This window comes from Aquarana catesbeiana, linkage group LG13 (genome assembly GCF_042186555.1).
Source record: "Aquarana catesbeiana isolate 2022-GZ linkage group LG13, ASM4218655v1, whole genome shotgun sequence".
NCBI classification, from domain to species: Eukaryota; Metazoa; Chordata; class Amphibia; order Anura; family Ranidae; genus Aquarana; species Aquarana catesbeiana.
Window position 1 is genome coordinate 1,743,311 of NC_133336.1, and position 23,083 is coordinate 1,766,393.

Sequence of the window (23,083 nt, forward strand, 5' to 3'; positions counted from 1 at the left end):
CTTTCACTTGGAACATTAATATTTATAAACAATCTCCCTTAAGAAATATATGAAGATAAATAATTACACCTTTCAGACTGCTGGAATATTGTATGAGCTTAGTCTCATACACTGTTGCAGACTTTTCACCAGATGGTTTGAGGTGGGGTGGGGTTTGTTATGTATTTATTGTTAAGTGGCTGTATCCTATTGTTCTATTGTTTCTGTCTGCCTTGGGAGCAATCTATTATGGGATGTATATGTGTATGGGGATTAGCTGCTAGAGGGGAGGGGGGATTTCTCCTGCAGGCCTTTCTAAAGGCTGTCTGTGTGTCTCTTGTTACTGAATGTTTACCCTGCTCTGTGTCATTATGTAAAGCAGGGGGGATTGTCCTCTGAGTGTATATCTCTTTGTACCTGTGTTTGAATAAAGTCTTATGTTTGTTACCACCCTACACTCATTTCTCGACAAGTGAATGGGTGGGCTAAGGGATCTTGAATCGTGCTGGTACTGGGCAAGGGAAGCTTATATAGCGGACATACTCCTCTTGAGTACGGGGGTCCGTCACATTGGTGGCAAGCGGTGGGATAGTGCTTCCTTACTGTGAACATGTCCAAACCACCACCAGGATTTAAGATCAGTATAGCAGACTTCCGTCACCCCAGCGGAGATATGGACCTGGCATCAGAGTTACACGGGCTGCTGCAGATGGACCCTTTCAGATATCCCCAAGACTGTGTCTGCAGTTCAATTTCTGGAGATCAGGCAGCGGATTCGGGTGGAGGTCTGGATTGGAGCCCTCCATGTCGCTGGTAGACACCTGGCCAAGTGTTTTCCAACCCCAGGGCAATGAGCCAGTGACCAATGGGAGTTACGGATGCCATTCCTGGGAGAGCAGCCCCAGGAGTAATGGGTGTCTGAGTTGGACAGGCTGGTCCGGCAGGAGATAGAGCTGGACAATTGATATTGGGCTGTACAATGGCATGCAGAGCAGGATTACTTAGGGGAGACAACAGAATGCTCTCCAGAGGGATATGACCTTGGCAGCCCTGGATTGCTGTGGGAGAGCCTTACAGATGGTTTTGTGTTTGGCGATGAAGGGGAACCTACCCTTGCGGACCTGCGAGAATACAGAGAGGCTATACTCAGTCTCGCAGGGGTCTAAGAGCTTAAACCTGTTCTGGAATACATGCTAAAGAAAGAATAGCAGCTGGAAAGGGCATACAGGGAACTGCTAGAACATGTTCAGTAGCAAGTCACAGAATCGTCAGCGGAAACTCCGGAGATTGCCATCCCCAAAGCTGAAGTGCTGACAACAGGGCAGAGCTCTGCTAGCCTCTGCCCAGCACTGATTACATCTTCTTGGTTCCATGGACAGGAGATGGTGAACCTCTATTCCCAGAAACCAGTTCCAGAGATTGAGGATTTATTAGACTTTTCCGCTGAGGAAGAACAACATGGTGAGCCTCCAGCAGAAGAGCTGGCATCAGGGCTGAACATCACTGAGCTCTGGCCAGCACCAACAGCGGCTTCGGCCTTCATGAGAGATAAGGCAGCCGGCCTTTCTCCCACAACACTGACAGGGGCATGGGATTTCCTGCCAGCAGCATCTGTGGAGTTACAAGACACTCCTCCAGCTGAAGTGCTGATGACTGTACAGAGGGTCGAAGACCTCTGCCCCAAACCCATGGCAGTTCCAGAGGCCCAGGGTGAGAAGGTGGCGTTCACTGCTCAGCGGCAGATCAAGATCCAGGGGAAGAAGGGAGAGGAGGTTGTCATCTTCCCTCCTCAACAGTCAGCCAGAGCTGAGGAAAGAGCTGGTCTTCCCTCCCCAGCGGCAGATCTACAGGGGGGGCAGGGGAGGAAGACGGTCTCCATCCCCAACAGTTAGCCAGAGTGGATAATGTGGGGTCCTCAGCTGAAGCGCTAACAGGGCAGAATGCTACTGGCCTCTGTAAACAAAAATCAACTTCGCAGGAGCTCCAGGGCGAGAATGCAATCGGCACCTCACAACTGCAGCTTGCGTTGGTATCGGTGGATGGGCCTGCAGTCTTCACTGACACAACCCCAGAAAAAGGTCTGGGGTTCGTCACAGATACATTAGAGCAGATCTGTGAAGACGGAAGGAATTGATACATTGGAGCAGATCTGTGAAGATGGAAGGAATGGACACATTGGAGCAGATCTGTGAAGACGGAAGGAATGGATATATTGGAGCAGATCTGTGAAGATGGAAGGAATGGATACATTGGAGCAGATCTGTGAAGATGGAAGGAATGGACACATTGGAGCAGATCTGTGAAGACGGAAGGAATGGATATATTGGAGCAGATCTGTGAAGATGGAAGGAATGGATACATTGGAGCAGATCTGTGAAGATGGAAGGAATGGACACATTGGAGGAGATCTGTGAAGATGGAGGGAATGGATACATTGGAGAAGATCTATGAAGATGGAAGGAATGGATACATTGGAGGAGATCTGTGAAGATGGAAGGAATGGATACATTGGAGCAGATCTGTGAAGATGGAAGGAATGGATACATTGGAGGAGATCTGTGAAGATGGAGGGAATGGATACATTGGAGCAGATCTGTGAAGATGGAAGGAATGGATACATTGGAGCAGATCTGTGAAGATGGAAGGAATGGATATATTGGAGCAGATCTGTGAAGATGGAAGGAATGGACACATTGGAGGAGATCTGTGAAGATGGAAGGAATGGATATATTGGAGCAGATCTGTGAAGATGGAAGGAATGGATATATTGGAGCAGATCTGTGAAGATGGAAGGAATGGATACATTGGAGCAGATCTGTGAAGATGGAAGGAATGGATATATTGGAGCAGATCTGTGAAGATGGAAGGAATGGATACATTGGAGCAGATCTGTGAAGATGGAAGGAATGGATACATTGGAGCAGATCTGTGAAGATGGAAGGAATGGATATATTGGAGCAGATCTGTGAAGATGGAAGGAATGGATACATTGGAGCAGATCTATGAAGATGGAAGGAATGGATACATTGGAGCAGATCTGTGAAGATGGAAGGAATGGATATATTGGAGCAGATCTGTGAAGATGGAAGGAATGGATACATTGGAGCAGATCTGTGAAGATGGAAGGAATGGATACATTGGAGCAGATCTGTGAAGATGGAAGGAATGGATATGGTTCTGCAAGCGAGTGCTAGAGGAAGAAGAGAAGCTGTATATAGAGACTGTATATAGGACTGTATATAGACACTGTATATAGAGATTGTATAAAGGACTGTATATGTAGACTGTATAAAGGACTGTATATAGAGACTGTATAAAGGACTGTATATAGACTGGATATGGAGACTGTATATATAGACAGTATATAGACACTGTATATAGAGACTGTATAAAGGACTGTATATAGAGACTGTATATAGACACTGTATATAGAGACTGTATAAAGGACTGTAAATAGAGACTGTATATAGACACTGTATAAAGGACTGTATATAGAGACTGTATATAGAGACTGTATATAGACTGTATAAAGGACTGTATATAGAGACTGTATATAAGACTGTATGTAGACTGTATATAGGACTGTATATAGAGACTGTATAAAGGACTGTATACAGGACTGTATATAGAGACTGTATATAGGACTGTATATAGACTGTATATATAGACTGTATAAAGGACTGTATATAGAGACTGTATATAGGACTGTATAGAGACTGTATAAAGGACTGTATTTAGAGACTGTATATTGGGACTGTATATAAGACTGTATATAGGAAAAATGTGAAGTTTTTTGTTGAAGTCAATGGACATCCCATAACCTCCTATCCCTATCCATGTTGTTCCTCTCAATAAATAACAAAAGTCCCGGACTGTTCTCTGTCTCCGGAGTGTCTATGGTAATGTGGTGTGCCTGGCTGTGCAGGGTGGGATATCCCAGTATACTTGCGGCTCCCTAGGGGGTGCTCTACATCTGAATCGATGAATTATTGGTTGTGGAGCCGCATTGATCGGTTATATCTGCTGGAGTTCAGTTTTAACATGGCCGTATAGTGGGAGGAGCCTGTTACATCGTATCATTCCTCCTTAGTGATACAGAAAGCGGTTTTCTCCCGGTTTGTGTCCATTTACCGGTTATCAAACGTCTTCCAGACGCAGATCAGATGAGCGTTGCTAGGCAGCGATGAGACGGAACGTGACGCGGGTGGTGGGTGGACAGGATGTGCGCTCACCAACATTAAAATAAGAATACAACGTGCTTCACCTGAAAACTAGTCATTAGCAATGGGCAGAGGAGACACCATTGTCAAACATCGAGGTCAGCGTCCCCGGGATGGGATCGATGGGGTCTCATATAAACACATAATCCTGGGGGATCCCGCCATGGAGGTCCCTGTCCAGCCATATCCTGTGATAGATGACAACACTCTGTCCCTGTCTCCCAATAATGTTCCTGTGTTGTCACCCTGGCAGGGGCGGCTGGTGCTCAACATTTTTTGGTGGGAGCAAACTGAAAAATTCTGAAAAAAAAACCCCATCAAACTCAGCTACTGTGCCCATCAATTGCCACCACTGTGCCATCAAACACAGCTACTGTGCCCATCAAACGCAACCACTGTGCCATCAAATGCTCCCACTGTGCCATCAAATGTTCCCACTGTGCCCATCAAATGCTGCCAGTGTGCCATCAAATGTTCCCACTGTGCCCATCAAATGCTGCCAGTGTGCCCGCCTGCCCACCATCTGCCGTCACTTACCTGTCTCCAGGTGGAGCAGCGGGTGATGGTGGCGAGCGGTCTCCTCGATGTCTTCTCCCGTCCTCTCTTCCCATCCTCTGCTTTGATTGGACACCTGATAGGCATCCAATAACAGCGCCTGTTGTTTCAGCCAATCAGGTGACGGGTAACAGATCCGAGCACCTGATTAGCGTAGAGGCAGTTCAGTGTTAGGAAAGTGAATATTCATTCGCTTTCCTAACACAGCTGAGTGACCTGCGAGCGCCAAGCATGGCATTCGCCATTTTGGAGGGTGGCAGGAGAGAGGGGGCGGCGCCCATGCACCCTTATGGATGCACCGACACTGCACCCTGGTGATCCCGCCATGGAGTCCCTGTCCAGCCACTTCCTGTTATAGGGTGACAATGCTCTGTCCATGCCTCCCAATTGTGCTCCTGTGTTGTCACCCCGGTGATCCCGCCATGGAGGTACTTGTTCAGGAACTTCCTTTTATAGGTGACAACGCTCTGTCCCTGTATCCCAATAATGCTCCTGTGTTGTCACCCTGGTGATCCCACAATGGAGGTCCTTGTTCATGGACTTCCTGTTATAGGTGACAACGCTCTGTCCATGTCTCCCAACTGTGATCCTGCATTGTCACCCTGGTGATCCCAGGAGGGAAGTTCCTTCTGAACTCCTGTGACCCATTTTCAGCAGACAGCAGGCTGAAGTCTGCTGTCGGCTGACGTCAAAAGAGCCGGTCCAGGCTGGGGAAAGATCGCAAAAATATGGTCGGGATCCACCCTGGACTGGCACCTGGCTCAGCCTCTCAGCAAGCTCCACCCCCTCCACAACCCAACGCTCCAGTGAGTGCTAGACATGTGCGTTGTCAATAAATTTGTTTCGTTCTGTTCCGTTTTGTGTTAGCCGTTAATTCGTATTTCGTAATTTGTGTCTGAAATTCAATTTGGATTCATACAAAATACAAATTTTTGTTTCTCTTTTAATATAATAATTTATAACAGGGGTTGCCCAAGCCTGGAAAGGTATTTAAAGGGTTCCCCCATGTAAAAAAGTTTGAGCAAGGCTGAGATAGACAATAAATCTAAACCATGGTGAAATGGAACTTGTGACCTGGAATGTGTTGGCTGTCACCTCTTGATAGACTTCCAAATAAAAACTTTACCTGGACCGATCCCTACAGCTTGATGCTCTCATTCTTTCACTTTACATATCTTGAGAACCGGGACTCGTTGTTCATTTGGACATCCCTGTAACATCACAGCCAACCATGGTGGGCTTATTTCCCTGGGGGGGCGATCTCAGGGATATTCAGATCTACTTCCACAACTGTTTTTGAGTCAAAAACTATTTTATCTTCTAATAAACCCAGATGTTTCATTGCAGAAGGCCGGTGGAAGTGGGTGGCAAGGTTCTCCAACCTGTCCCGGCAGTACTTCCACCCAGGTCCTCCGAGCCGATGGGTTCTGCAGATGCCCATTGACTTGAGATATTTGTCCAAATCACAGAATCATAAAGAGATTTTGGGGCCAATCACGGGTCCTTGTCAAACGTCTTCTATTATTAACCTTGTTGCTTTTTTTCCTTCTTGTTGACTAAGAAACCAAAACTTTTGCCAGCTTCAATTAAATCCCCAGCTGTTCCGTTCCCATGACTGCTTAGCCACTCTGGATATTAGCATAAAATAACAACTAAACAGCAATTAAATTGGACTAAATTGTCTACTTCAACTGTGAAAGAAAGGAAAAAAAACCGAGGCAATATTTAAGCCTTGTATTAACGGGACATCTAAAAATAGTAACAGTGTTTCGGGAAAAATCCCCAATTAATTAGCTATTTTGTATAACGCAACTTTAAGCTCCAAAGCCCCTTTCAAACACAAAGGAACTGGAGATAATCTTATCCAAGAATGTACAATTTTTTTGTTTGCGATGCCATTCATGAAGCCATTTTATCTACTAATCATCTTTTGTACAACAAACAGGTAAGAGATTTGTCCTGCTGGGCGAGCTATTTCTGTAATGTAGAGGAGATATTTTTAGACTTTAAATAAAAGGAATTATCCACAATGGCCATCTGAGATCCTAAGTTTATAACCCCAATTTGTAACAAGCATACCAGTCTGAATAACGGTGGATTATAGATCGGTAAACATTTTAATTCAGCCGAATTCGGTGCTCCCTGGACCTTTATTATTACTTTCCTGGAAGTTCTGTTTAAGCATTTTAAAGCTCAACTCCAGCCAAGACGTTCCTACATGGTCAAGGCCGAGTCGATGAGCGGGCCTCCCTAACTTCTCCGGTCCAGTACCCCTCGGAAGTAGTAGCAGGACAAGGAGAGGTATGGTGCCTGCGATGGATCCAGAAGACATAATGGCGTCCACCGAAATACTGAGTTTGCTCAAACCGGAACTAGTGCAGAAAGCTGGAAGTCAGGTGAGATACTGGAACCAGGAAGCAGAGACATAGTCAGGGGTCATCAATTGCCAGGCAGCACAGGTACTGATGCAGCAGGCAGTATTGGAGTCAGACCAAGATCAATACCAAGATCAAGACTACGATTCATCCAATACCAAACCCATTCATTTCCTTCTCCAACCAAAAGTGCCCATGGTGACACCATCAACAACCATTTGGAAATAACGCCAGCACTCAGCCAATAGGCTTCATAATTTTAATTAGATCAAATTGTGAAATCCATAAGCCTTTGTGAGGCCTATTGCCTGAGTGCTGGCACTATTTTTGCTAAGTCCATACCATACGGATGTAAGGGATACAGTGTCTGGACAAGGTTATTTAGAGCCCAGGGCAAGCATACCAAACTGTACCCCCCAAGATGTATGAGCATTATGTCCAAGCAAAAATCCCCCCCCCCCCAAAAAAAATTAAGCTCTAATCTGTATGCTAACCCCCAAGCATAAATTCCCCCTCCTCCCAGTACAAACCCGCCCCCTTGCTGAAATCCGCCCTGCCATCACAACCCCGCCCACCACTCCCCCACCCCCCCTCCAAGCTCAAATTCTCTCTCTCTCCCTCCAAACCCCTCCAAAAAAAAAAAAAAATCACCTCTCCTAGCACAAATCCTCTAACCCTCAAATTTCACCTCCAAGCACAAATTATCTCCCCCCCCCCCCACTTTAATGGGCTGAACCTTAAGAAATCGGGAACTGGGCTGCATAAGGCTAAATGAAGTTTATTAACAGATATCACTTTTCCAACACCAGTAAATTACAAATAATGTAAAGTGACAAAATGAATGTGACAGTCCAGCAGCAATCCAAATGACAACCTAACTATGTACAAATGGAGGAAGCAAACATGAGCAGGGGGAGGTGAGGACTGAGAGAGGAAAAAAGAGGAGCAGATCAGGGCAAGGAGTACTGGAGGCAGGGAGCAGGTTACTGGAACAAGGCACAGGATCAGGTACATGAACAGGAACAAGGCACAGGATCAGGTACATGAACAGGAACAAGGTGCAGGATCAGGTACATGAACAGGAACAAGGTGCGGGATCAGCTGCAGGAACAGGAACAAGACGCAGGATCAGGTACACTAACAGCAACAAGGTGCAAGATCAGGTACAGGAACAAGGCACAGGATCAGGATCAGGTACAGGAACAAGGCACAGGATCAGGTACAGGGACAAGGTGTGGGATCAGGATCAGATATGGGAACAAGGAGCAAGATCAGGTGCAGGAACGAGGCAATGGATCAGGATCAGGTACAGGAACAAGGCACAGGATCAGGTACAGGAACAGTAACAAGAAGCAGGATCAGGTATGGGAACAAGGATTAGGATCAGGTACAGGAACAAGGAGCAGGATCAGGTGCAGGAACAAGGTGCAGGATCAGGTACAGGAACAGGAACAAGGTGCAGGATCAGGTACAGGAACAGGAACAAGGTGCAGGATCAGGTGCAGGAACAAGGTGCAGGATCAGGTACAGGAACAGGAACAAGGTGCAGGATCAGGTACAGGAACAGGAACAAGGTGCAGGATCAGGTACAGGAACAAGGCAAAGGCTCAGGATCAGGTACAGAAATAAGGCACAGGGTCAGTACCAGGTACAGGAACAAGGCACAGGATCAGTACCAGGTACGGGACACGGCTCACAGAAAGAACACTGAAGCACTAAACTTCAGTTAACGCAGGGATTAAATACTTCTCAGCAGACAGCATCAGCTGTAGCCTAATTACTCGGACAAGCTGGCTGCCGGGAGACACCCTCTGGTGGCCACTGGAACTGAGCCCTTTGACTCCTGGAACAACAATGCCACCAGCAGGTGACCCACGTACTGGCACAAGTCAACAATTGATCAAGTCTGACAATGGGTAGCAAAGGTACCTAAACAGCAGGCAGCAGGTAAAGTCAGGACTTGAGCCGAGGTCAGTAGCGGGAGATCAGTTATCCCAAAACCGCCTCTCCTAGCACAAATCCTCTACCCCTCACATTCATTTCACCTCCAAGCACAAATTCTCTCCCCCCCCACTTCAATGGGCTGAACCTTAAGACATCGGGAACTGGGCTGAATAAGGCTAAATTAAGTTTATTAACATAAATATCACTTTCCAACACCAGTAAACCATAAACAATGTAAAGTGACAAAATAAATGTGACAGTGTAGCAGCAATCCAAATGACAACATAACTATGTACAAATGGAGGAAGCAAACATGAGCAGGGGGAGGTGAGGCCTGAGACAGGAAGCAGGATCAGGTACAGGAACAGGTACAGTGATAGGGTAAATGGAATAACTATTTATTTATCAAACATTTAGTTATGATTATCAAAACATGTATTCTGATTAAGCAGAGGTACTTTTTACAAATGTTTAGAAGTCATATGAGTTAACAGCTGTTTTGGTGATCAAATGCCATTTACACCTTCAGCTGTGAAAAGTTCTATCTCCGGCTTTCCCACAGAGCTTGGGAAGTGACATGTATATGTTAAATGACCATCTGCATATCAATGAATATCACCAAAGAGTTGAAAGGTACTTCAAAAGAGTCCCATTCAAGGTGCCACCCCCAGTAGAATGTATAAATTGTACTATGAGGCTCCCTGCCATTTCAGAACAATCATATTGAATGTCACCATGTACTTATTGTATTGTTCTCCCTGCCTATGGCTCAAACTATAGGCTTGAATATTAAATACATCTTTTTGAATGTGGTTCAGCAGTCAAAATGTTATTGGAAACCCCTAAGTTCTGGGATTTCTCTATCATACAGGAACAAGGTGCAGGATCAGGAACAAGGTGCAGGATCAGGTACAGGAACAGGAACAAGGTGCAGGATCCAGTACAGGAACAGGAACAAGGTGCAGGATCAGGCACAGGAACAAGGTGCAGGATCAGGAACAGGAACAAGGCACAAGACCAAGGCAAAGGCTCAGGATCAGGTACAGGAACAAAGCACAGGATCAGTACCCGGTACAGGAACACGGAGCAGGATCAGGTACAGGAACAAGGCACAGGATCAGGCAGGGACACAGCTCACAGAACACTGAAGCACTAAACTTCAGTTAAGGGAGGGATTAAATACTTCCCAGCAGCCAGCGTCAGCTGCAGCCTAATTCCTCGGATAAGCAGGCTGCTGGGAGATACCCGCTTGTGGCCACTGGAACTGAGCCCTTTGACTTCAGGAACAACAAGGCCACCAGCAGATGACCCAGGTACTGACACAAGTCCTGACAACGGGCAGCAAAGGTACCTAAACAGCAGGCAGAAGGTAAAGTCAGGACATGAGCCAAGGTCAGTAGCGGGAGATCAGTTATCCCAAAGTCAGGAGACAAACCAGGACATACACAGAATGGCAGAATGTGGGTCAGGTTACAGAAGCTGACAACCAATCAGCAACTTCTAATCAGTGTGTTGCGCTTTAAATCGAGTGATTGGCACCAAACCAAGTATCAGATGTGCACGCTCATGCACATTAGTCTGAGCACAAGCACAAATGTGTATAAAGGAAACCCCTTCATATTGGGCCTCAAGTTGCAATATGGACATGGCCATGCACTCAGTCTTCCTGACATATTGTTTGTGTCCATGCTGGTGAATTTCCCCACTAATTCCTGCCTCAGTGACACTCTGCCATAGCCTGACAAACAGGGTGTCACTAGAGCAGGAAGTGAATAATATACCTCTCCAATATACAGTACCTGACAAAAGTAAGTACACCCCATCAGTCACATTTGTGTAAATCTTTTCTTCTATCTTTTCATGTGACAACACTGAAGAAATGACACTTGTCTACAATGTAAAGTAGTGAGTGTACAGCTTGTATAACAGTGTAAATTTACTGTCCCCTCAAAATAACTCAACACACAGCCATTAATGTCTAAACCACTGGCAACAAAAGTCAGTACACCCCTAAGTGAAAATCTCCAGATTGGGCCCAATTAGCTATTTTCCCTCCCCGGTGTCATGTGACTCCTTAGTGTTACAAGGTCTCAGGTGTGAATGGGGAGCAGGTGTGTATAATTTGGTGTTATCTCTCTCACTCTCTCATCCTGGTCACTGGAAGTACAACATGGCACCTCATGGCAAAGAACTCTCTGAGGATCTGAAAAAAAGAATTGTTGCTCTACATAAAGATGGCCTAGGCTATAAGAAGATTGCCAAGACCCTGAAACTGAGCTGCAGCACGGTGGCCAAGACCATACAGCGGTATAACAGGACAGGTTCCACTCAGAACAGGCCTCGCCATGGACCACCAAAGAAGTTGAGGTCACGTGCTCAGCGTCATATCCAGAGGTTGTCTTTGGGAAATAGACGTATGAGTGCTGCCAGCATTGCTGCAGAGGTTGTAGGGGTGGGGGTTCAGCCTGTCAGTGCTCAGCCTATACACCGCACACTGCATCAAATTGGTCTGCATGGCTGTGGTCCCATAAGGAAGCCTCTTCTAAAGATGATTGAAAGACTTTTTTTGGATGATGGACTTTTTAGGCATAACACAAAAAAAGTTTTTTTTTTAAAATTAGTATTTATTACAAAAATAGAACTAAAAAACACATACATAAAATTTCATATAATCAGAGATTGTGGCCATGAGCATAATAATTACACCATCTACATAATCAAATTGGATATTGAAAGTTTTGGAAAACCAAACAATTCACTTTTTGCAATGATATGAAGTTTTGAAGAGACAGCGTATCATATATAACTCCGCTCAACTTGCTCTACATATTGCGCGTTCAATAACGCTTCCTTAGGAGCTGTTGGCATATTATTTTTCAAAAAGAAGAAGAAATAGAATAAACTGAATGGGGAATAATGTCCTCGACCCTAGTGGACGTTCAGAGAAACAGATCTTCAAGTCGCTTCTTGAAGTAGTCTAATAGAACCAACTTGTACCGGGTACCCTAGGGTAATTAGTGATAGCTGATAACGATAGCATCCATAACAAACAAACAACCAGGTATAGGCTAAATCAATTTGGGGAAACCTCAGATGACAGCGCCACACAGGGTAAAAGCAGCTGCTTTTTCCCCGTGTGGTGCTGTCATCTGAGCGGGGAGCTCCAGGAATCATCAATGTCTAAGATATCTATTAGGGACCATTTATTACTTTCTGGACTACTGGCTTTCATATAGTGGTAGGTTTTCCAAAATTGATTTAATCTATACCTGGTTGTTTGTTTGTTATGTATACTATCGTTATCAGCTATCACTAATTACCCTAGGGTACCCGGTACAAGTTGGTTCTATTAGACTACTTCAAAAAGCGCCTTGAAGATCTGTTTCTCTGAACGTCCACTAGGGTCGCGGACATTATTCCCCGTTCAGTTTATTCTATTTCTTCTTCTTTTTGAAAAATAATATGCCAACAGCTCCTGAGGAAGTGTTTTTGAATGCGCAACATGTAGAGCAATTTTTTGATTGATTTTAATTTTTAAAAAACTTTTTTGTGTTATGCCTACAAAGTCCATCATCCAGAAATTTTTTTTTCAATAATCTCAAATATCGGGACGTGGCATTAATTATCAGTGTGTCATATCCACAGTACCACTCTGTGGTGATACAAATTCTTAAATACTCTTCTAAAGATGATGCACAAGAAAGCCTGCAAACAGTTTGCTGAAGACAAGCAGACTAAGGACATGGATTACTGGAACCATGTCCTGTGGTCTGATGAGACCAAGATAAACGTATTTGGTTCAGATGGTGACAAGCGTGTGTGGGGGCAACCAGGTGAGGAGTACAAAGACAAGCGTGTCTTGTCTACAGTCAAGCATGGTGGTGGGAGTGTCATGGTCTGGGGCTGCATGAGTGCTGCCGGCACTGGGGGGCTACAGATCATTGAGGGAACCATGAATGCCAACATGTACTGTGATATACTGAAGCAGAGCATGATCCCTTCCCTTCGAGGACTTGGCCACAGGGCAGTATTCCAAACATAACAACGACCCCAAACACAACTCCAAGACGACCAGCTGAGGGTAAAGGTGATGGACTGGCCAAGCATGTCTCCAGACCTAAACCCTATTGATCATCTGTGGGACATCCTCAAACGGAAGGTGGAGGAGCACAAGGTCTCTAACATCCACCAGCTCCGTGATGTCATCATGGAGGAGGGGAAGAGGACTCCAGTGACAACCTGTGAAGCTCTGGTGACCTCCATGCCCAAGAGGGTTAAGGCAGTGCTGGAAAATAATGGTGGTCACACAAAATATTGACACTTTGGGCCCAATTTGGACATTTTCACTTAGGGATGTACTCACTTTTGTTGCCAGCAGTTTAGACATTAATGGCTGTGTGTTGAGTTATTTTGAGGGGACAGTAAATTTACACTGTTATACAAGCTGTACACTCACTACTTTACATTGTAGACAAGTGTCATTTCTTCAGTGTTGTCACATGAAAAGATAGAAGAAAAGATTTACAAAAATGTGAGGGTGTACTCACTTTTGTGAGATACTGTATAGAAATGAAACCTGATAGAATTGGTATCCCCCCTTTCTTCCTACTAAAGGATGGTTTTGTCCTTGTAAACCTCCATTTCTGAGACAAGAAGTTCAGGAACAAAGACGGTAATTAAAATCTGTGACGGGGGGGCCCGTGGTACTCATAATCCCTTGGAGAGGTTGGGAAACCCATGTTTCAGCTCCCCATGCACCCACTATGTCTAAGTCACCCTGTGTCCATTAGTGACACAAGGTGACAGAGAAAAAGTGGCTTGAATAACTTAAAATGGGACAGTAATATATATCCACATTCACCCCGTTATTGGTTATTGCTATATTCCTCTTTTTGTTACATTTTTGAGAGACTGTTTTCTTGGATTTGCCCAAAGACTATTCTTATGCCCCATACACAGGATCGGACATTGATTGGACTTTGTTCGGACATTCCGACAACAAAATCCTAGGATTTTTTCCAACGGATGTTGGCTAAAACTTGTCTTGCATACACACGGTCACACAAAGTTGTCGGAAAATCTGATCGTTCTAAACGCGGTGACGTAAAACACGAACGTCGGGAGTATAAACGGGGCAGTGGCCAATAGCTTTCATCTCTTTATTTATTCTGAGCATGCCTGGCACTTTGTCCGTCGGATTTGTGTACACACGATCGGAATTTCCGACAACGGATTTTGTTGTCGGAAAATTTTATATCCTGCTCTCAAACTTTGTGTGTCGGAAAATCCGATGGAAAATGTGTGATGGAGCCTACACACGGTCGGAATTTCAGACAACAAGGTCCTATCACACATTTTCCGTCGGAAAATCCGATCGTGTGTACGGGGCATTAGTCTGTTTAATTCTGAACTCGACATGTTAATTGAAAGAGCTGATCACATTGACCTCTGTACAATGTAGGAGAATGTAGGAGACGGGCCGACTCCTACTGGAGCTCCTGCTGTTGTGAGAAGGTGTCCTGTGTTTATACTTATGATAATGTATAATCTACTGTGTGAAGCTCGGTGACAACAAGTCTGACCTGCAGTGAAATCCTGATTAATCACAACAACGGCCAGCTGAGCATCTAGTCACCTCAGCTGCTTTAAGGAATTAGTTAATTAGCTCATGTTAATTTATGTTTCTGGTTACAGGTGTATTGTTAGAGTAATATTAGCAGGAGGGGGGAACCTCCTCTTCAACTGTATATAAGACTGTATTCTTGTTCTAATAAACAGTTCATGGTGAGCAACCAAACGAGTATTGCCTTGTTTGTGGTTGTCAGCGGTTGGAATATCTGATATCTATATTCAGACTGGGTCGAAGCGGTATATGACGAAAGCACTCAAGCGGAGTGTGATGGGGATTCGTTACATTGATGGCAAGCAGTGGGTGCTTCCTGCAGTCTGGGACATCCAAACCTCCACCTAGATCTAAGGTCTGGATAGCAGGAGAGGAGAGGAGAGGTACAGATACCAGCCACCATGGAAGAGGAATTCGGAAAGGAGGTTGCGAGAGATGCAGATACAGCACAGAGAACCAGTATAAGAGCAGGTCCTGCTAGGATGGTGTGATTCTATCCGCTGCAAACTCTGGAAGGAAACACTAGCCATGAGCAGTGACACCAGGGAAAAATTCTCCCCTCCATCCAGGAAAGGTATTGGTCGTGGTATGGATTGCAGGTGCTGTTTTGTGGAGAAAAAACTGCAAAAGGAGCAGACAGCCAAGTTAAGCAGACTGGTCTGGGCAGAAATGTGGCTGGATGAGAGCTACAGAGTCCTCAGATGGCATGTATACCAAGCATGTCCTTAGATAGTGGATGACAGCCCAACGGAAGGCTTTGGCTACAGTGGCCTGGGACTGTTGTACGTGAAGCTGACAGGGGACCATAACTTTGGGAGCGATTTGGAGTGGCGATTGGACGAAATCATAGATTTCAGAGTAGAGATACTGAATGTCTCGGAAGTGCACTGGGCACTGGAAGATATAGAGTTTCTGGCCATTCAGGAATGGGAGCTGGAGATCGCCTACAGACGGTTGCTAGACTCTGCTCAGCGCCAGGGCTGGGCTCCTTTTGCCTGGGACTATCCAGAAGTACCAGCAGACAGCTCTGAAATCAAGATTCTCCCATTTAGAAGAATGTAGCTCTCATAGTTCAGAGAAGCAGGATCTCCCAAATCTATGGATAGTGTAGAACCCACTAATCATGGGGTACTTTGTCGCAGTAAGTGGGCTTAGCACCATATAGCAATATAGTGTGACCAAATCCCCATATTTTTGATAATGTCTTTTTGAAAATGTTTAGGTGTTTTTAAACTAGCCTTGCTGGAGGTGAATTTTTTTGCATGTGTGCGCTTAAAAATTTTCTTCTACTGTATGGTCTTATGGCTGCACCAGCTTTAATGAGAGGGTGTGCCCCCCAAATATCTTGTTTGTTAGCTCTGAAATCATGGCTGAAGAGTTGGCAATGTGGCAGAGTAACAGTGTGCTTTGCCCACCTGCACCCGCAGCTATGGACTTGTAGGTCTTATGGTGGATGCAGCAAGTGCTGATGACCAACCTTGATAATCCTGTTTCTGCATGGGACAACCTTGGATGGAGGAATGCGTCTGTTCAGCAGCCGGATGAGGATAAGGGAGATGGATGGCACTGGGCCCAAGTGTCACCAGCCCGTGCCCTGGATTTTCAGCAATTCCAGAGACTAGTGATTTAATCTACTTTTCTGTAGACGAGGAACCACCTAGTGAACCCCCAGCAGAAGTACTGGCACCCCTGCTCCACACCCGTGCCAGTTTCGGAGGCCCAAGGTGAGAAGGTGATGGTTCCTCTTCCCCAGTGGATTTCAGAGAGGCAGGGAGGTGAAGCAGCCATTCCCCCTTCCCCAAGGGTTTGTGCACCTGGGAGACAATACCAGTGAAAGGGAGTTCCAGCAGCAGGCGGCACCCCAGAATTATGACATCAACCCAGCTGACGCACTGGCAACCGGACAGGGAGTCCCACACCTGTGGTGGTTCTGGAGGCCCAGGGTGAGGAGGTGGCAGTTACTCCCGAGCTTCAAATTGGGATCCAAGGAGAGAATGCAGTTGGCACCTCACAACTGCAGCTTGATCTGGTGTCGGCGGATGGGCCTGTGGTCTCCACTAACAGAAATCCATCAGATTTCCAGCAGAAATCCAGCTGCTGGACTCTGCCCTCAACTAACAGAGGATGGATTTCCTGTAAAGGTGGATGGGACTTCGGTCTCCACCTGTATACCTCAGGGATGCTGGGCAGTCAGCCCAGATGCCCAACAGCATTATGGAGTGAGCCCAGCCACCCTGTCTTCGGTCCAGCGGATGAAGGGACTCCAGGGGGAAGGACCTGTCTGCGCTTCCCCCCATCAGCGAGTGTGTTCTATGAGAGAGGCAGAGGTTGGCTGGGTGAGTAATGTTGTTTGGAACAATTTGTTTGGGGTACTGTGTGGGTACAGGCATCGGGGGACTGGAACTTCGGAGTCAACCCATCTGGGGTCTCCTCCTGTGTTAGTCTTCTGCCGAAAGGGGAGAGATGTGATGGGAGGGCCCGTGGAACCCAGAATCCCTTGGAGAGGTTGGGAAACCCTTGTTTCAGCTCCCCATGCACACCCTATGTCCAAGTGGTGAGCAACCAAACAAGTATTGCCTTGTTTGTGGTTGTCAGGGGTTGAAATATCTGATATCTATATTCAGACTGGGAGGAAGCGGTATATGATGAAAGCACTCAAGCGGAATGCGACGGGGATCCGTTACAAAATCTAACTCCAGAAAAATTAAAGAATTAACCCTTGTAGTGCACCCCACGCAATGCAAGAGTTATCCATGGGGTTCCACAACAGGCTTTATCACTTACCTGATTCCTCACTCTGGTCAGCTTCAGCACTCTCCTCATCCACTCATAGCTATGGTCTGGGGGGAGCCACTGCTGCATCATGTACAATACAGGGGCATTAATCTTGTATGGGGCACTGAGGAGGCTGGGGTGTGACCAGAGTCTAACCGGAGCTTACATTGCAGCTGCAAGTGACAAAACGCAGAGCTAGATTGAGCTGGCTGAAGCAAGGTAAGTATTTATACCCCAATCCTCTGCCTCTAGAGTAATTAACTTTGCAGTGTGTGTGTGTGTGTGTGTGTGTGTGGTGGTGGGGGGGGGAGTGGGCCAAACAAGGGTGGATTTTTTTTTTAAATCCTGGAGTTGACTTTACTTTAATATCTGAAGGGTTTAGGGAAAAACAAGGGCAGCACACCAAAGATTTAGAAGCCCAAATGATATATTTAGTCCTAGATGGCCAAAAAAAAAAAAAAAAAGCTGACGTGCTTCTGGGACATTCCCCCCCCTCAAGCAGGACTTCAAGAACTGTTTTGGATAGAGGGAGGGACTTGTACAGGTTAATTAGTGGATTACTGCTGGTGACCTAAGACTCTACAATACACAACGAAATGCATTGGCTTTGTGTCTTTGGACTTCTATGATGAATTTTGGGCTCCTAGATCCTTGGTGTAGGGCCTCTGTTCCCTAGCCCCTGTTGTCTTCACCAAAGCAACCTCTGGGACACCTTCATGTCAGAGAACTGCCCAAGAAGTTGTATTTTTTTGGCTCAGGGGTAAGATGGTGGAGGGGGACAGAGATTGGATAAAGACAAGTCAGTTGCAAGGGCAGTTCAGTGAGACAGGAAGATCTTGAATATGAGTGCAATGTACCTCTGAGTGCTGTATATAGCGTGTATAGATGTGGTTGTAAAGAGCATGGTGGTTAGCTGCTCCTCAGTAGTACAGTTTCAGCAGATAGTAGTGACAACGCTCTCTCCCCAATCCTGCGACACAGCTGTGGGTAGCAGAGGTAGAAAGGGCCCCCTTGGTCTCTTCTTGAAGTCTCTGGAGAACAGCATTGTGGGTGGTGATAAGCGGTCTCTCCAGTCCTTCTGCAGTGGCAATATGGTTGGTGTGGCCGTACACCTATTCCGTGCTGTGATGACTTAGGGCACTAGCATGTAGGGGGGTGATGGGTTTTGGCTGGACAGGTGGATGATGATGGACCTTCCCTACATGCTTCCCGTTAACTTGTTGGGCGCCAAGTTCTGGGTCACATGAGAGCACTACCCCCCCTCCCCAAGGTGGGTTCTTTGCTTCTACCCAAAGAGCTAGAAGAACTGACACACAGGTCCTCACTTTCTCTTATCCTGGTGCCATCTGCCCCAAATGTTTCTGGGCAATCTGGTGAAAATCCCTCAGAGTCTCGTAGCTCCCTGGGAGATGTAGTCTTTTTCCGGTTCCACACAAGATAGCAGTTCCCCCATGGGACTACACGTCGCAGGAGGCAACTTGTGACCGCCTTTTCTCCTGGCCACCTTTGGGTTTAGCAGCGACTGCTAGGGTCACTTATACTAGCACAGGCGTAACACCTTGCCAGAAGGTGTGCTCAGCAATGCCCGAGACCAGGCGGGACCACGGTCATGTGAAGAATCAAACATTAGGGCAGTCCCCCAACTTAGAGATGAGCCACTTGTGTGTAGTGTTGTATGTAGAGATCATTCAGAAGATGTTGTCCTACACACTTGTACAGGTGTATGTGTTGAACGTGGAGCCTATGCCTATAACACCAGTCAGTGTACCATTGTTACCTCACTCCCGCAGACCTCATGCGTGCTCTGACTTAACTCTTGCCTTGCGTACCTATTGGCCAGGCCATAGATCTGCCGGTGACTGACAAAGACAGACAGCTAGAGAGGGAGTCGGAACACTACACCCCCTCATTACTGGGGGACCTGTCACCCAACCAGGTACCACACCAATGACTGGTTGCTGTTTCCTCCTGTGGGTCCCCACAGCCATCTTCTTCTTCCCTTTGACTCCCAAGCTAACTCCCAATAGTGTCTTTGGACACTATGGGGTCCTAGTGTCCCAAGACACTAGGACAGCATATGGGCCCTTTGATTAACTTCAGACCAGGCCTTGAACAGTTGAAACAACTTTACTGAACTTTTGTCAGAACATGTATAACATGCAGTAATGTCCTCTTCCTAAATGAAATTGACTGTGGCAGCCCCAGGTTACCTGCACAGGTAAAGTCTCTTAGAGGAAAGTCCAGGCTTGGTGGTGCTCTAATTGAGAAGTCCATGTTCCAGATATCTTCTGGCGATTCAGTGTTTCATGATGGAGCATAGGTCGGGTGTGATGGGGGGAAGAGAAAGAGGAAAGCAGAGAGAAAGCAAACAGGCACGCACTGAGACATGCGGCTCCTCAAAATTTAAGCAGGGACCAAGCTGCCAGTCCCTGGCTATAATATAAATTCCAAAAGCAAAAAAAAAAAAAAAAAAAGAAGCTTAGTCTAGAGATAGGCTATAAAGGACCCATCCAGCCAAATGTCTATATTGTCTTTTCAAAAGCACTGCAGAGAATCAGTTGTCAAAGCCTGATGGAGAGAGGATCTGATCTCAGATGGGGGAGAGGACCTGGTCATCGATGGAGGAGAGGGCCTAATCTCAAATGGGGGAGAGGACCGGATCACCAATGGAAGAGAGGGCCGGATGTCTGATGGGAGAGAAGGCCTGATCTCCAATGGAGGAGAGGACCTGATCTCAGATGGGGGAGAGGACCTGTTCTCCGATGGATAAGAGGACCTGATCTCCAGTGGGGGAGAGGACCTAATCTCTGATGGAGGAGAAGACCTGGTCTCCGATGGGGGAGAGAACCTGATCTCTAATGGGGGAGAGGACGTGATCTCCAATGGAGAAAAGGACCTGATGTCTGATGAGGGAGAGGACCTGATCTTTGATGGGGGAGAGGACTGGATCTTCGATGGGGGAGAAGACCTGATCTCTGATAGAGTAGAGGACCTGATCTCCGATGGAGGAGAGGACCTGAGCTCCGATGCAGGAGAGGACCTGATCTCTGATGGGGAGAGGACCCGATCTCTGATGACGGAGAGGACCTGAGCTCTGATGGAGGAGAGGACCTGATCTCCAATGGAGAAGAGGACCTGATCTCTGTTTGGGGAGAGGACCCGATCTCCGATGGAGGAGAGGACCTGATCTCCAATGGAGGAGAGGAACTGATGTCCGATTGAGGAGAGGACCTGATCTTTGACGGGGAGAGAACCTGATCTGTGATGGAGGAGAGGACCTGAGCTCTGATGGAGGAGAGGACCTGATCTCCAATGGAGAAGAGGACCTGATCTCTGATGGGGGAGAGGACCGATCTCCAATGGAGGAGAGGACTTGATCTCCAATGGAGGAGAGGAACTGATATCCGATTGAGGAGAGGACCTGATCTCCAATGGAGGAGAGGACTTGATCTCCAATATAGGAGAGGAACTGATGTCCAATTGAGGAGAGGACCTGATCTTTGATGGGGGAGAGGACCTAATCTCTGATGGGGGAGAGGACCTGATCTCTGATGGCGGCAAGGACCTGATCTCTGATGGCGGCAAGGACCTGATCTCTGATGGGGGAGAGGACTTGATCTTTGACGGGGGAGAGGACCTGTACTCTGATAGGTGAGAGTACCTGATCTCTGATGGGGAGAGGACCTGATGTTTGATAGAGGAGAGGACCCGATCTCCGATGGAGTAGAGGACCTGTACTCTGATGGGTGAGAGGACCTGATCTCTGATGGGGGAGAGGACCTGATCTCTGATGGAGAAGAGGACCTGATCTTTGATGGAGGAGATGACCTGAACTGTGATGGGGGAGAGGACCTGATCTCCGATGGAGGAGAGGACCTGATCTCCAATAGAGGAGATGACCCGATCTCTGATGGTGGAGAGGACCTGTACTCTGATGGACCAGAGGACCTGATCTCTGATGGGAAGAGGACCTGTGCTCTGATGGAGAAGAGGACCTGATGTCCGATGGAAGAGAAGACCTGATCTCCGATGGAGGAGAGGACCTGTACTCTGATGGGTGAGAAGACCTGATCTCTGATGGGTGAGAGGACCTGATCTCTGATAGGGGGAGAGGACCTGATCACTGAAGGAGGAGAGGATCTATACTCTGATGGGTGAAAAGACCTGATCTCTGATGGGTGAAAAGACCTGATCTCTGATGGGTGAGAGGACCTGATCTCTGATGGGGGAGAGGATCTAATCTCTGATGGGGGAGAGGACTGGATCTCTGATGGAGGAGAGGACCTGATGTCCGTTGGAGGAGAGGACCTGATCTCCGATGGAGGAGACTCGGGAGAGGACCTGTATTCTGATGGGTGAGAGGATCTGATCTCTTATAGAGGAGAGGACCTGATCTCTGATGGAAGTAGAGGACCTTAACTCCAAAAGAGGAGAGGACCTGATCTCCGATGGAGGAGAGGACCTGATCTCTGATGGGTGAGAGGACCTGATCTCTAATGGGTGAGAGGACCTGATCTCTGATGGGGGAGAGGACCTGATCTCTGATGGAGGAGAGGACCTGATCTTTGATGGAGGAGATGACCTGAACTGTGATGGGGGAGAGGACCTGATCTCCGATGGAGGAGAGGACCTGATCTCCAATAGAGGAAATGACCCGATCTCTGATGGTGGAGAGGACCTGTACTCTGATGGACCAGAGGACCTGATCTCTGATGGGAAGAGGACCTGTGCTCTGATGGAGAAGAGGACCTGATGTCCAGTGGAAGAGAAGACCTGATCTCCGATGGAGGAGAGGACCTGTACTTTGATGGACCAGAGGACCCGGTCTTTGATGGGGGAGAGGACCTGTGCTCTGATGGAGGAGAGGACCTGTACTTTGATGGGTAAGAGAACCCAATCTCTGATGGGGAGAGGATCTAATCTCTGATGGGGAGAGAACCTGATGTCTGATGGAGGAGAGGACCTGATGTCTGTTGGAGGAGAGGACCTGATCTCCGATGGTGGAGACTCAGGCGGGGACCTGTATCCTGATGGGTGAGAGGATCTGATCTCTGATGGAGGGGAGGACATGATCTCTGATGGGGGAAGAGACCTGTACTCTGAGGAGAGGACCTAATCTCTGATGGAAGGAGAGGACCCGATCTCTGATGGAGAAGAGGACCTAATCTCTGATGGAAGGAGAGGCCTGATCTCCGATGGAGGAGAGGACCTCTACTCTGATGGGTGAAAATACCTGATCTCTGATAGGGAGAGGACCCGATCTCAGATGGAGGAGATGACCTGATCTTTGATGGGGGGAGGGCCTGTACTCTGATGGGGGGGAGCACCTGATCTCTGATGGGGGAGAGGACCTGATCTCTGATGAAGGAGAAGACCTGATATCTAATGAAGGAGAGTACCTGATCCGTAGGCGTGCGCACAGGGTGTGCCAGGTGTGCCTGGGCACACCCTAATCGCCTTGTGTGGTGCATATTCCCCCCTGTTTAGAGCACTGATATTTCATCCCAAATAAAAATATTACACAATAAAATAATTTTAAAAGAATAAAAATAAAACTACTGACACTGTCCACTGCCCTACTGACACCATCAGTACATATACACATGCATATG

General features: G+C 47.0%; 2 pseudogenes; both read left to right on the plus strand.

Moving 5' to 3' along the window:
• The first annotated feature begins 1,628 nt into the window (after nt 1-1,628).
• Nucleotides 1,629-21,872, plus strand: LOC141117557 (uncharacterized; annotated as a pseudogene).
• On the plus strand, nt 21,871-22,924 carry LOC141117558 (uncharacterized; annotated as a pseudogene).
• Nucleotides 22,925-23,083: the final 159 nt, after the last annotated feature.